This window comes from Podarcis raffonei, chromosome 18 (assembly GCF_027172205.1).
Source record: "Podarcis raffonei isolate rPodRaf1 chromosome 18, rPodRaf1.pri, whole genome shotgun sequence".
Lineage (NCBI taxonomy): Eukaryota > Metazoa > Chordata > Lepidosauria > Squamata > Lacertidae > Podarcis > Podarcis raffonei.
In genome coordinates, this window is record NC_070619.1 from 6,273,143 (window position 1) to 6,287,955 (window position 14,813).

Genomic DNA, 14,813 nt, shown 5'->3' on the forward strand with positions numbered 1-14,813 from the left:
ATTTCCCTTCGCTTACATGTGTGGGCCAGGCCGCAGCTGTAGACAATCAAGGGATGTGACTTGCACATTTTGGAGTGCCAAATCACTGGAAGATTAGCTTTAAAATAACCACCCATATGGGTATGGGAGATGCAGTTCGGTGCAGGGCACAAATGCCTTTTTCAAAAAATGATATACAGCTGTGGCAAACTTCCATGGGCTTTTTTTCTCCCTGGAAAAAGCACCGCTTCTTGAAAGCAGGGGAGGCAACAAACATGTTATCCTTCCCTTCTCTCTCCAAATGGAGGGGTCCCTTCAGCGCTGTGGGCGGCTTCCTGTCACTTTTCCATAATGGTTCTGATGCACCTGATGATTTTAGCGGCAGCTAAAAAAGCCAATGCAATTCTGGGCTGCATCAATAGGAGTATAGCATCTAGATCAAGGGAAGTAATAGTGCCACTGTATTCTGCTCTGGTCAGACCTCACCTGGAGTACTGTGTCCAGTTCTGGGCGCCACAGTTCAAGAAGGACACTGACAAACTGGAACGTGTCCAGAGGAGGGCAACCAAAATGGTCAAAGGCCTGGAAACGATGCCTTATGAGGAACGGCTAAGGGAGCTGGGCATGTTTAGCCTGGAGAAGAGGAGGTTAAGGGGTGATATGATAGCCATGTTCAAATATATAAAAGGATGTCACATAGAGGAGGGAGAAAGGTTGTTTTCTGTTGCTCCAGAGAAGCGGACACGGAGCAATGGATCCAAACTGCAAGAAAGAAGATTCCACCTAAACATGAGGAAGAACTTCCTGACAGTAAGAGCTGTTCGACAGTGGAATTTGCTGCCAAGGAGTGTGGTGGAGTCTCCTTCTTTGGAGGTCTTTAAGCAGAGGCTTGACAACCATATGTCAGGAGTGCTCTGATAGTGTTTCCTGCTTGGCAGAGGGTTGGACTCGATGGCCCTTGTGGTCTCTTCCAACTCTATGATTTTATGATTCTATGATGAAAAAAACCAGTCCGGTAGGTAAAGTGTGCATACAAATAACATAAAAAACCCCATGCTATATTTGGAGGAAGTCAATATGCAAAAACGTGGTAGGTTATGCAAAATGGTGCACAAAAATATATGCATGAGAAATGTGCGCTAAAACTCCCTTCTCTTGCGAGGGCCCAATTAGTGCCATTGCCTTCCATTAAGAGTTTGGGTGTAATCCTTGACGCCTCCCTTTCCATGGAGCCGCAAGTTACAGCAACAGCCAAGGTGACCTTTTTCCACCTTCACCGCATCAAGCAGTTGGTCCCTGAACTTTCCCACCCCGACCTGGCCACAGTGATCCATGCGACGGTCACCTCCAGGCTTGACTACTGTAATTCGCTCTACACGGGGCTGCCCTTGAAGCTGACCCAGAAACTCCAGCGGGTGCAGAATGCAGCAGCGAGTTTAATGTATTCATTCAACTTGTTTTATTCTTGCTTGTTAGCCACCCTGAGCCCGGCCTTGGCTGGGGAGGGCGGGGTATAAATAATACTACTAATAATAATAATTAATAATTAAAAGCCTGGTGAATTTTCACGAGCGCCTTTTAAAAAATAAATTCAGGAACCGATGTGCAAATGGGGAGAATGGAACTCAAGTTTCAAAAAAACCAGAAACTGAAACGGGCAGCTGAGACTTTGCCCAATGAACTAGTTCAGTTCCATGACGTTTGCTGAGTTACTCCTAAAATCTCTGAACCACACTTGAAAGTATTCCCCATGGTTGCCACACGAACCAAATGTTTATTAAGTTGGTTTTAGGGCAGATTGTCAAACGATTCCTCATTCATCTTCATTTTCTTACGTGTTGTTTCTGACCTGCTAGACTCCTTGGGCCTTGAACCTTAAAGATCATAATGGTTGGGGGAAATAAATTAAGCCGCTCGCGTTCCGCTGTGTGCGTTTTGATGTTTTCTTCGTCTTCTGAAGTGTATTTTTATCAGCTTAGCAGCTTGGAACGTTCCGAATGCCAAGGAAAAATTGGCTGAGGATAATTCAGATGAACTTGAACAGGAATGGGACGTATATCTTCAACTTTTTCAGAGCCAAGACCCACTTTCAACCCAAAGGTTGATCGGGGGAACCATTTCTTAACCTTTCTCCCTATATTTTTCTTGGTGGTCGTGCTGCTGCTGTGATCCATCTTGGATCAGATTTCAACTCACTGGCGGCACTCACCCACCAGTTGAAGACCCAGTGAACTAGATCATTTAGCAAAGAGATGAATGTGAACTGACATTCGCTCCTTTTTAAAATGAACTCTCTAAGCTCTAGTAATATCTGGGGGGGGGGAGAGAAGGGTGGTGACTGGGGAGAGGGCCTTTTCAGCAGTGGCACCCCATTCATGGGACTTGCCCTCTAAGAGTGTTTGCCTAGAGTCCGCCTTGCTGTTGTTTCAACCCCAGATTGAGGTTGAATTCTGACAAGACAGTAGTACTTTTTTGGAGGACAGGGAGCAAGCGGGTATGGAGGAATCCCTGGTCCTGAATGGGATAACTGTGCCCCTGGAGGACCAGGTGTGCAGCCTAGGAGTCATTTTGGACTCACAGCTGTCCATGGAGGCGCAGGTCCATTCTGTGTCCAGGGCAGGTTTCTACCAGCTCCATCTGGTACACAGGCTGAGACCCTACCTGCCTGCGGACTGTCTCGCCAGAGTGGTGCATGCTCTGGTTATCTCCCACTTGGACTACTGCAATGCGCTTTACGTGGGGCTACCTTTGAAGGTGACCCAGAAACTACAACTAATCCAGAATGCGGCAGCTAGACTGGTGACTGGGAGCGGCTGCCGAGACCATATAACACCGGTCCTGAAAGACCTACATTGGCTCCCAGGACGTTTCCGAGCACAATTCAAAGTGTTGGTGTTGACCTTTAAAGCCCTAAATGCCCTCAGTCCAGTATACCTGAAGGAGCGTCTCCACCCACATCGTTCACTAGGTCCAGCTCCGAGGGCCTTCTGGCAGTTCCCTCCCTGCGAGACGTGAGGTTACAGGGAACCAGGCAGAGGGTCTTCTCGGTGGTGGCGCTCGCCCTGTGGAATGCCTTCCCACCAGATGTCAAGGAAATAAACAACTATCTGACTTTTAGAATACACCTGAAGGCAGCCCTGTTTAGGGAAGTTTTTAATGTTGGATGTTTTATCGTATTTTTAATATTCTGTTTGGAGCCACCCAGAGTGGCTGGAGAAACTACTGGTTTGATTTTTGGCGTTTATTGTGATGGGAGTTGATCTTTTTTTATATATACAGTACTGCTTTTATTTCTAATCTGCTATTGTCATGAACTGCCTTGGCAACTGCCAGGCTGTCGGCAAAATATATATACCAGTCAGAGTTTTGACCAAACGTGATCCACCTGAAGCAGGAACTGGCAAGCCACTCCAGTATCCCTGCCAAGAAAACTCCATGGACAAAGACAACAGGCATATGAGTGCCTGGCATGCTCTGGTCCATGAGGTCACGAAGAGTCGGACACGACTAAACGACAACAATGTGTATTTGAAGGATGTGGGTGGTGCTGCAGTCTAAACCACAGAGCCTAGGGCTTGCCGATCAGAAGGTCAGCGGTTCGAATCCCCGCGACGGGGTGAGCTCCCGTTGCTCGGTCCCTGCGCCTGCCAATCTAGCAGTTCGAAAGTACGTCAAAGTGCAGGTAGATAAATAGGTACCACTCCAGCGGGAAGGTAAATGGCATTTCCGTGAGCTGCTCTGGTTCACCAGAAGTGACTTAGTCTTGCTGGCCACATGACCTGGAAGCTGTATGCTGGCTCCCTTAGCCTATAGAGCGAAATGAGCGCCGCAACCCAAGAGTCATCTGCGACTGGACCTAACGGTCAGGAGTATCTTTACCTTTATATGTGCGTGTATATATAAGCTTTGGTTATAATTCCACCCACCCACAGAGCTCACAGATGCAGGTGACCTGTGGCCTGAGAGGGAAGGAGGGGCAGAATTGGGTTATGGGGTGCCCCTTTGGCTCCCAGCAGGGCAGGATCCCTCTCATGCATCACCCTTGGCTCGGTTTCTGTGCACTTTGTTGTTTAGTCGTTTAGTCATGTCCGACTCTTTGTGACCCCCTGGACCAGAGAACGCCAGGCACTCCTGTCTTCCACTGCCTCCCGCAGTTTGGTCAAACTCATGCTGGTAACCTCGAAAACACTATCCAACCATCTCGTCCTCTGTCGCCCCCTTCTCCTTGTGCCCTCCATCTTTCCCAACATCAGGGTCTTCTCCAGGGAGTCTTCTCATGAGGTGGCCAAAGTACTGGAGCCTCAGCTTCACAATCTGTCCTTCCAGTGAGCACTCAGGGCTGATTTCCTTCAGCATGGAGAGGTTTGATCTTCTGGCAGTCCATGGGACTCTCAAGAGTCTCCTCCAGCACCAGAATTCAGTTGGTTGCAATAATTGCATTGTTTCTGGAAGTGCATCCTTGACTGGCTCCCCAGGTTGTCTTCTTTCTGAGAATGGGCCTCTCTGCTTGGTTTCCTTTCCGTCTGGTCCAGATATGATGCTATTTAGGTAGTTTTAGGTACTGTAAAAGAACTCTGAAGAAAAGAGTAACAGGAATTGCTGGTGTTCATTTATTGAGCCCAAGTCTGGAACGCAAACCAATTCAGTAAATATGATAGATATTCATTGTTGTTGCTTGAAGTCCCCAAACAATACATAATTGATTGCATTTCTGGGAAGAAGGGAAAAAACAAAACGCCTCACCTCATTTGCATTATTTCCTTTGCATTAAAATTATGAGATGGAATAATGTAACGACAGCTTAATTATGCCATTTGTGTAATTAACGGTGTAAATGATTTAAGTTATGTGGTTTTTTGCCAAAGCAGACAGTGAGACGAATATTGTAGTTGTTGGCAGAAGCCGAACTGCAGTGGAACAGAAACAGTTCTGCGTACGAGGAATGCAAGGCGGAATCGGGACCGGCCCTTTCATGAGGCATAATAAGGCAGCTGCCTCGGGCAGCAAATTCTGAGGGGCGGGAAGTGGCTAGGATATGCGTGCCACCTGATCTGCCCTGTAGCATGTAAGCTTGCTTGCTGCCCTAGGGTACAGTGGGGGCTCTGCAGTATCACCAGCACTGAAGTAAGATTCACCTACGAGCCCAGTCATATTTTGTGCACAGAATGGCAAATGCACTGTCGTGTCCTTTGCCTCGGGCAGCAAAATGGCTCGGGCGGCTCCTGGGCAAACTGGGAAATGATGTCGTCTTAGGTCCCTCTGACCTCAAGAGATTGGGGCCCGTTAGGTGGTAGTATGCAGCCAGCAGCATCTGGGGACCCCTGCCAATCATTCCACTGTGTGGGGCCCTGAATTTTGCCCCCCTATCCTATCCAGACAGCATTACTGCTACTGAAGTCTAGGGTTGTGTCTAAGTTCTACTCAGGTAAAGGTAGAAGAAGAAGAAGAGTTTGGATTTGATGTCCTGCTTTATCACTCCCCTTCAGGAGTCTCAAAGCGGCTAACATTCTCCTTTCCCTTCCTCCCTCACAACAAACACTCTGTGAGGTGAGTGGAGCTGAGAGACTTCAGAGAAGTGTGACTGGCCCAAGGTCACCCAGCAGCTGCAGGTGGAGGAGTGGAGACGCGAACCCAGTTCACCAGATTACGAGTCCACCGCTCTTAACCACTACACCACTGACCATTAGGTCCAGTCGCAGACAACTCTGGGGTTGGGGCGCTCATCTGGCTTTACTGGTCGAGGGAGCCGGCGTACGGCTTCCGGGTCATGTGGCCAGCATGACTAAGCCGCTTCTGGCGAACCAGAGCAGCGCACGGAAACACCGTTTACCTTCCCGCTGGAGCGGTACCTATTTATCTACTTGCACTTTGACGTGCTTTTGAACTGCTAGGTTGGCAGGAGCAGGGACCGAGCAACGGGAGCTCACCCAGTCACGGGGATTTGAACCGCCGACCTTCTCATCGGCAAGCCCTAGGCTCTGTGGTTTAACCCACAGCGTCACCCACGTCCCTCTACTCAGGTAGGACCATTGAAATGAATGGGCCCAAGTTAGGCATGCTCAGACATTTCAGTGAGTTGACTCTTGAGTAGACTAAGATTGGATACAGCCTCTAGTGTTTGCGGTTAATAATGTAACTATTATATTTTATACTATTTAGCTTTTTGCATTTTTTCTGTGATGGTTTTAAGTTTTCGTGAGTCCCGGTTCTGGGGCAAAGGGTGTGTGTGGATGATAACGCCCCACATCTCTTTCCAGAAAAGAAGCCCACAGCTGGAGGGTAACACCACAGTTCTATAAATCACCAGCCACAAAATAATTCAGTTACATGGCGTGAAGAAGGCAGGATTAGTTATCCAATAATTGGAGGTAACTCGGAATTCATAAACAAAACCCCCTAAAGTATAAACATCTGCACGCATAAGTTTGCTAAATGTGTTTATATTAATTGAACAAAGATAGAAAAACAAACAATGGAATGATTAGATTTCTAGTCGCGTAAAGTGCGCATGAAGAGAAGTCTAGAAAATGTGTTCAGATTTGAGTGGAGGCCAATTCGCTGGATTGTCTGTGGGATCATATCTGGAGGTTGAGAGAGAGAGAGAGAGAGAGAGAGAGAGAGAGAGAGAGAGAGAGAGAGAGAGAGATAGGACAGTGGTCTACACTGTCACTGAACCCAGAGCTGGTATGTAGAGATTAATCTATTATTAGTAATAGTATTATTTACTAAATTTGTCAGTCATTTTATCTTGCCCAGGGCAACCCAAAGTCACTTACAGAAAGGTAGCCGTGTTGGTCTGCCATAGTCAAAACAAAAAATTTTTTTCCTTCCAGTAGCACCTTAAAGACCAACTAAGTTAGTTCTTGGTATGAGCTTTCGTGTGCATGCACACTTCTTTCTTGAAGTGTATCTGAAGAAGTGTGCATGCACACGAAAGCTCATACCAAGAACTAACTTAGTTGGTCTTTAAGGTGCTACTGGAAGGAAAAAATTTTTTTGTTTTGGCCAAAGTCACTTAGGTAAAGGTAAAGGGACCCCTGACCATTAGGTCCAGTCGTGACCGACTCTGGGGTTGCGGCGCTCATCTCGCTTTATTGGCCGAGGGAGCCGGCGTACAGCTTCCGGGTCATGTGGCCAGCATGACTAAGCCGCTTCTGGCGAACCAGAGCAGCGCATGGAAATGCCATTTACCCTCCCGCCAGAGCGGTACCTATTTATCTACTTGCACTTTGAGCTGCTTTCAAATTGCTAGGTTGGCAGGAGCAGGGACCGAGCAACGGGAGCTTACCCTGTCGCGGGGATTCGAACCGCCGACCTTCTGATTGGCAAGTCCTAGGCTCTGTGGTTTAACTCACAGCGCCAATATTATTAGTATTATTTACTAAATTTGTCAGTCATTTTATCTTGCCCAGGGCAACCCAAAGTCACTTAGAACCAAACAGGCAGAGGAAAAAATAAAACCTCAATGTAGCTGAATGGAGAGATCTGGAGGGATCACATTGGATCACATTGATGGCACAGTGCTGAACTGTGCTCATTGTCAGAAGGGCTGAGGTGTGTATTTGTGGAGGGGGAAAAGCTCCCCTCCACAAGCTCAGAAGAACAGCCCCAACAAGCGTGCAAAACTTGGTTGGGGCACAAAAATTTGTGGGTGGAAATTAAAGTGGTGTTTTCACATCAGTGGGGGGAAAGACTGGAAGTATCCCATTGCAAGCAGCTCTGGGGACAACTGATGACATGGGATGAATAAAAGCAGCCATTTCTGTCCTGATCTGCCGTCATCAACACCAGAGCTGCTTCCTTTCCACTGCAGTTGTTTCTGTTGCGTCATTATTCATCTTCAGAGGAACGCTGGTGGCACTGTGGTCTAAACCACTGAGCCCCTTGGGCTTGCTGATCGAAAGGTCGGCGGTTCGAATCCCCGCGACGGGGTGCGCTCCTGTTGCTCTGTCCCAGCTCCTGCCAACTTAGCAGTTCAAAAGCATGCCAGCGCAAGTAGATAAATAGGTACCACTGTGGCGGGAAGGTAAACTGTGTTTCGGTGCGCTCTGGTTTCTGTCACGATGTCCTGTTGCACCAGAAGTGGCTTAGTCCTGCTGGCCACATGACCCAGAAGCTGTCTGTGGACAAACGCTGGCTTCCTCAGCCTTAAAGGGAGATGAGCACCACAACCCCACAGTCGCCTTTGACTGGACTTAACCGTCCAGAAGTCCTTTACTTTTTATTATTATCATTTATCTTGCTAACTGCATTTAACATATCTTGCATTGATTTCAATTGTAAGGGAAACATATAAGCAATGTTTAAGGTAAAGGTAAAGGGACCCCTGATCGTTGGGTCCAGTCGCAGACGACTCTGGGGTTGCGGTGCTCATCTCGTTTAACAGGCCAAGGGATCTGGCGTACAGCTTCCAGGTCATGTGGTCAGCATGACTAAGCCGCTTCTGGCAAAACTGGAGCAGTGCACGGAAACGCCGTTTACCTTCCTGCTGCAGTGGTACCTATTTAGCTACTTGCACTTGCTTTCATAGAATCATAGAATCATAGAGTTGGAAGAGACCACAAGGGCCATCGAGTCCAACCCCCTGCCAAGCAGGAAACACCATCAGAGCACTCCTGACATATGGTTGTCAAGCCTCTGCTTAAAGACCTCCAAAGTAGGAGACTCCACCACACTCCTTGGCAGCAAATTCCACTGTCAAACAGCTCTTACTGTCAGGAAGTTCTTCCTAATGTTTAGGTGGAATCTTCTTTCTTGTAGTTTGGATCCATTGCTCCGTGTCCGCTTCTCTGGAGCAGCAGAAAACAACCTTTCTCCCTCCTCTATGTGACATCCTTTTATATATTTGAACATGGCTATCATATCACCCCTTAACCTCCTCTTCTCCAGGCTAAACATGCCCAGCTCCCTTAGCCGTTCCTCATAAGGCATCGTTTCCAGGCCTTTGACCATTTTGGTTGCCCTCCTCTGGACATGTTCCAGTTTGTCAGTGTCCTTCTTGAACTGTGGTGCCCAGAACTGGACACAGTACTCCAGGTGAGGTCTGACCAGAGCAGAATACAGTGGCACTATTACTTCCCTTGATCTAGATGCTATACTCCTATTGATGCAGCCCAGAATTGCATTGGCTTTTTTAGCTGCCGCGTCACACTGTTGGCTCATGTCTAGTTTGTGGTCAACCAAGACTCCTAGATCCTTTTCACATGTACTGCTCTCAAGCCAGGTGTCACCCATCTTGTATTTGTGCCTCTCATTTTTTTTGCCCAAGTGCAATACTTTACATTTCTCCATGTTAAAATTCATCTTGTTTGTTTTGGCCCAGTTCTCTAATCTGTCAAGGTCATTTTGAAGTGTGATCCTGTCCTCTGGGGTGTTAGCCACCCCTCCCAGTTTGGTGTCATCTGCAAATTTGATCAGGATGCCCTTGAGTCCATCATCCAAGTCGTTGATAAAGATGTTGAATAAGACCGGGCCCAAGACAGAACCCTGTGGCACCCCACTAGTCACTCTTCTCCAGGATGAAGAGGAACCATTGATGAGCACCCTTTGGGTTCGGTCAGTCAGCCAGTTACAAATCCACTGAGTGGTAGCATAGTCAAGACCGCATTTTACCAGCTTCTTTACAAGAATATCATGGGGCACCTTGTCAAATGCCTTGCTGAAATCAAGGTAGGCTACATCCACTGCGTTCCCTTCATCTACCAGGCTTGTAATTCTGTCAAAAAACGAGATCAGGTTAGTCTGACATGACTTATTTTTCAGAAATCCATGCTGACTATTGGTGATCACAGCATTCCTTTCTAGGTGCTGACAGACTGTTTGCTTAATGATCTGCTCCAGAATCTTCCCTGGTATTGATGTCAGACTGACTGGGCGGTAATTATTTGGGTCCTCTCTTTTCCCCTTTTTGAAAATAGGGACAACATTTGCCCTCCTCCAGTCTGCCGGGACTTCGCCTGTTCTCCAGGAATTCTCAAAGATGACTGCCAGTGGTTCTGAAATCACATCTGCCAGTTCTCTTAATACTCTTGGATGCAGTTCATCTGGCCCTGGAGACTTGAATACATCTAGACTAGCCAAGTATTCTTGTACTATCTCCTTAGTTATTCTGGGCTGTGTTTCCTCTGCTGAATCCTTTGCTCCAAATTCTTCAGGTCGGGCATTGTTTTCTTTATCGGAGAAGACTGAGGCAAAGAAGGCATTGAGGAGTTCAGCCCTTTCTGTGTCCCCTGTTTGCATTTCACCATCTTCTCCTCTGAGTGACCCCACTGTTTCTTTGTTCTTCCTTTTGCTACGAACATACCCATAAAAGCCTTTTTTGTTGCTTTTAACCTCTCTAGCAAGCCTGAGTTCATTCTGTGCTTTAGCTTTTCTGACTTTGTGTCTACACGTGCTGGCTATTTGTTTGAATTCCTCTTTGGTGGTTTCCCCCCTTTTCCCTTTTTTGTACACACCCTTTTTAAATCTTAACTCAGTTAAAAGTTCTTTAGATAGCCACCCTGGCTTCTTTAGGCACCTTCCATGTTTCCGTCTCATTGGTATTGCCTGAAGTTGTGTTTCAAACTGCTAGGTTGGCAGGAGCAGGGACTGAGCAACGGGAGCTCACCCAGTCGCGGGGATTCGAACCACTGACCCTAGGTTCTGTGGTTTAACCCACAGCGCCACCCACAATGTTTAGAAAGTCGTTAATCAGATAGAGACTCTTTCATTGGAGCTTTTAAAGCAGAGGTCTGATGGTCACCTGGCAGGGATTCTTTAGCTGTGATTCCTGGGTTGGACTAAATGACCTTTGGGTCCCTCTACGATTCTATGATGTGAACTAAATAATAATAATAATAATAATAATAATAATAATAATAATAATAATAATTTATTTTTATCCCGCCCATCTGGCTGGGTTTCCCCAGCCACTTTGGGTGGCCTCCAACAAAAGATTAAAAATACATTAAAACAGCAGTCATTAAAAACTTCCCTAAACAGGGCTACCTTCAGATGTCTTGGTTGACCACAAACTTGACATGAGCCAACAGTGTGACGCGGCAGCTAAAAAAGCCAATGAAATTCTGGGCTGCATCAATAGGAGTATAGCATCTAGATCAAGGGAAGTAATAGTGCCACTGTATTCTGCTCTGGTCAGACCTCACCTGGAGTACTGTGTCCAGTTCTGGGCGCCACAGTTCAAGAAGGACACTGACAAACTGGAACGTGTTCAGAGGAGGGCAACCAAAATGGTCAAAGGCCTGGAAACGATGCCTTATGAGGAACGGCTAAGGGAGCTGGGCATGTTTAGCCTGGAGAAGATGAGGTTAAGGGGTGATATGATAGCCATGTTCAAATATATAAAAGGATGTCACATAGAGGAGGGAGAAAGGTTGTTTTCTGCTGCTCCAGAGAAGCGGACACGGAGCAATGGATCCAAACTGCAGGAAAGAAGATTCCACCTAAACATTAGGAAGAACTTCCTGACAGTAAGAGCTGTTTGACAGTGGAATTTGCTGCCAAGGAGTGTGGTGGAGTCTCCTACTTTGGAGGTCTTTAAGCAGAGGCTTGACAACCATATGTCAGGAGTGCTCTGATGGTGTTTCCTGCTTGGCAGGGGGTTGGACTCGATGGCCCTTGTGGTCTCTTCCAACTCTATGATTCTATGATTCTTCAAACACTGATCCTATCCCCTTTCTGCTTTGTTTTCTGTGTTTGTTGGCATTCTCTGGCGTCTATTGATGTTGCTACTCACCAGCTCTCATCCACCCCTGGCAGCATGGTCGTCAAGGATCATGGGACTTGTAGTCTTGCAACATCTTGCGGGCACCAAGTGGGCGGGGGGATGCTCTTGAGCAGGGGTCAGCAAACTTTTTCACCAGGGGGCCGGTCCATTGTCCCTCCGACCTTGTGGGGGGGCCGGACTATATTTTTTGGGGGGAAATGAACAAATTCCTGTGCCCCACAAATAAACGCACACATTCTACTCATGTAAAAACATGCTGATTCCTTTTTTTTGGTATATACTTTTTATTAATTTTCAACCAAAATTGTACATTTTTAACCAAATTTTAACAAGTTATACTTTTGAGACTTCCTTCGATTTTTCTGGTAATCATCCATATTTACCCCTAAAGAAAACGCATTTCCTTTGTTGCATTGCCTTTTGACTTTCTCCCCTTTCAATATACATTTTCCCAAACAATACATCTTAACCTTTCACAGTGCTTCTTGAAACCCCACTAGCGTTGTTTGTAAATCACATATATTTTTCAGATAATCTACAAACTTTCCCCAATTTTCGATGAACTTTTGGTTTTTGGTATATCTTATTTTCCCAGTCAATTTATCCAGTTCCGCATAGTCTGTTAATTTCATTCTCCAATCTTGGATTGTCGGTGTTTCTTCCTGTTTCCACTTCTGGGCTAGTAAAATTCTTGCTGCCGCAACTGCATACTGGAATAACTTATAGTCTTTTCTTCTTATTTCTTTCCTTGTGATTCCTAAAAACATGCTGATTCCTGGACCGTCTGCGGGCCGGATTTAGAAGGCGATTGGGCCGGATCCGGCCCCCAGGCCTTCGGTTGCCTACCCATGCTCTTGAGGAAAGATGATGAGGAAGGTTGGGAATGTTTATTGGTCTCCCAATGGTCCTTAAGATTATTATTATTATTTGCGGGGGCGGGTATAGGATAGGGGGAACTGAATGCTTGGGGGAGCCCCTTTTGCAGGAGACGATAGCAACCATTGCAGAGCTGTTTTTTCTTCTCCCTTCCCCGTGGGAAAATAGCTCCCTACCCCCACCCTTTATCAGCCCCATTCATCATTCCTCCTCTTCGGGATGTCGAGATAAAGCGGCAGTAAATTAAAAACGGTTAAGGAGGCGATTGGGGAGACTTGCGGGCCTGTGTGTGTGTGTGTGTGTGTGTGTGTGTGTAGGCAAAACCATCTCTCTCCCCTTCTTTGTCAGCCTGCCCAGAGAGGACCGTCCCCACATCCTCCATCCTCTCAACCTCAGAATCCTCCGGTTGCCATGGAGATTGCCTCGTTTCCTCTTCCCCCATCCCTGCCACTGGCAGCCGATGATCAAAGTCTCCGTCTCCCAAGGAGTGTGGGTTGCAATTTTTCAACCTCTGGTGTCGCCCCCCTCCTCTTCCCAGAGAGGCACTGGTGGGGTTTATATCCTTCAGATGTGCATACCTGACAGTGTTTGTTTCTCTGGTTTCTTGTCGTCCCCCCCAATTTTGAGCAAAGACTGTGCTTTTTTTCTGGGGGTGCTTAAGGGTGTGCAAATATTTTAAGGGTGTGCAAATTTTTGGGAGAAAAGCAATGACAAACCTAGACAGCATCTTAAAAAGCAGAGATATCACCTTGCCAACAAAGGTCCGTATAGTAAAAGCTATGGTTTTCCCAGTAGTGATGTATGGAAGTGAGAGCTGGACCATAAAGAAGGCTGATCACCGAAGAATTGATGCTTTTGAATTCTGGTGCTGGAGGAGACTCTTGAGAGTCCCATGGACTGCAAGAAGATCAAACCTCTCCATTCTGAAGGAAATCAGCCCTGAGTGCTCACTGGAAGGACAGATCCTGAAGCTGAGGCTCCAAGACTTTGGCCACCTCATGAGAAGAGAAGACTCCCTGGAAAAGACCCTGATGTTGGGAAAGATGGAGGGCACAAGGAGAAGGGGGCGACAGAGGACGAGATGGTGGGACAGTGTTCTCGAAGCTACCAGCATGAGTCTGACCAAAGTGCAGGAGGTGTCCTTTACCTGGTTTTATTGTTTTAACCATCCTTTACCTAAGGGACGTGGGTGGCGCTGTGGGTTAAACCACAGAGCCTAGGACTTCCTGATCAGAAGGTCGGCGGTTCGAATCCCCACGACGGGGTGAGCTCCCGTTGCTTGGTCTCTGCTCCTGCCAACCTAGCAGTTCGAAAGCACGTCGAAGTACAAGTAGATAAATAGGTACCGCTCCAGCGGGAAGGTAAACGGTGTTTCCGTGCGCTGCTCTGGTTCGCCAGAAGCGGCTTAGTCACGAAGAGTCGGACACGACTAAACGACTAAACAACAACAACAAAAGGTGTGCAATACCGACACCTCCCCCCAAAAAAAATTGTTAAAAGAGTGGCACTTACTATAACAACTTCATGGTGAGTGGCAGCACCTTTGCGCCCCCCCCTTTAAAAACAAAGAAACAAAAAACTGAGTACAGTTCTCCCCCATTTGCACATCAGTTTTAAAGTTCATGAGCATTTGAATAATAATAATAATAATAATAATAATAATAATAATAATAATAATAATAATAAATTATTTATACCCCGCCCTCCCCAGCCAGAGCTGGGCTCAGGGCGGCTAACACCAGTAAAATTACAATAAAAACACAATAGGGAAATTATTATTATTATTATTTTAATACAGGTTAAAATGCAATTTAAAATGCAGCCTTGTTTTAAAAGTAGCCCATGGATCAAAACTGTAAAGGGAGGGAAACATAAGGGTCAGACAGAGTCCAAACCAAAAGCCAGGCGGCACAGCTCTGTCTTGCAGGCCCTGCAGAAAGATGTCAAGACCCACAGGGCCCTAGTCTCTTGGGACAGAGCGTTCCACCAGGTCGGGGCCAGTACTGAAAAGGCCCTGGCCCTAGTTGAGACGAATCTAACCACCTTGCGACTTGGGACCTCCAAGGTGTTGTCATTTGTGGACCTTAACGTCCTCCGCGGGGCATACCAGGAGAGGCGTTCTTGTAGGTACGTAGGTCCTAGGCCGCGTAGGGCTTTAAAGGTCGAAACCAGCACATTAAACCTGACCCAGTTTATGCCAATTTAGGTCAGCAGTTCGAATCCCCGTGACCAG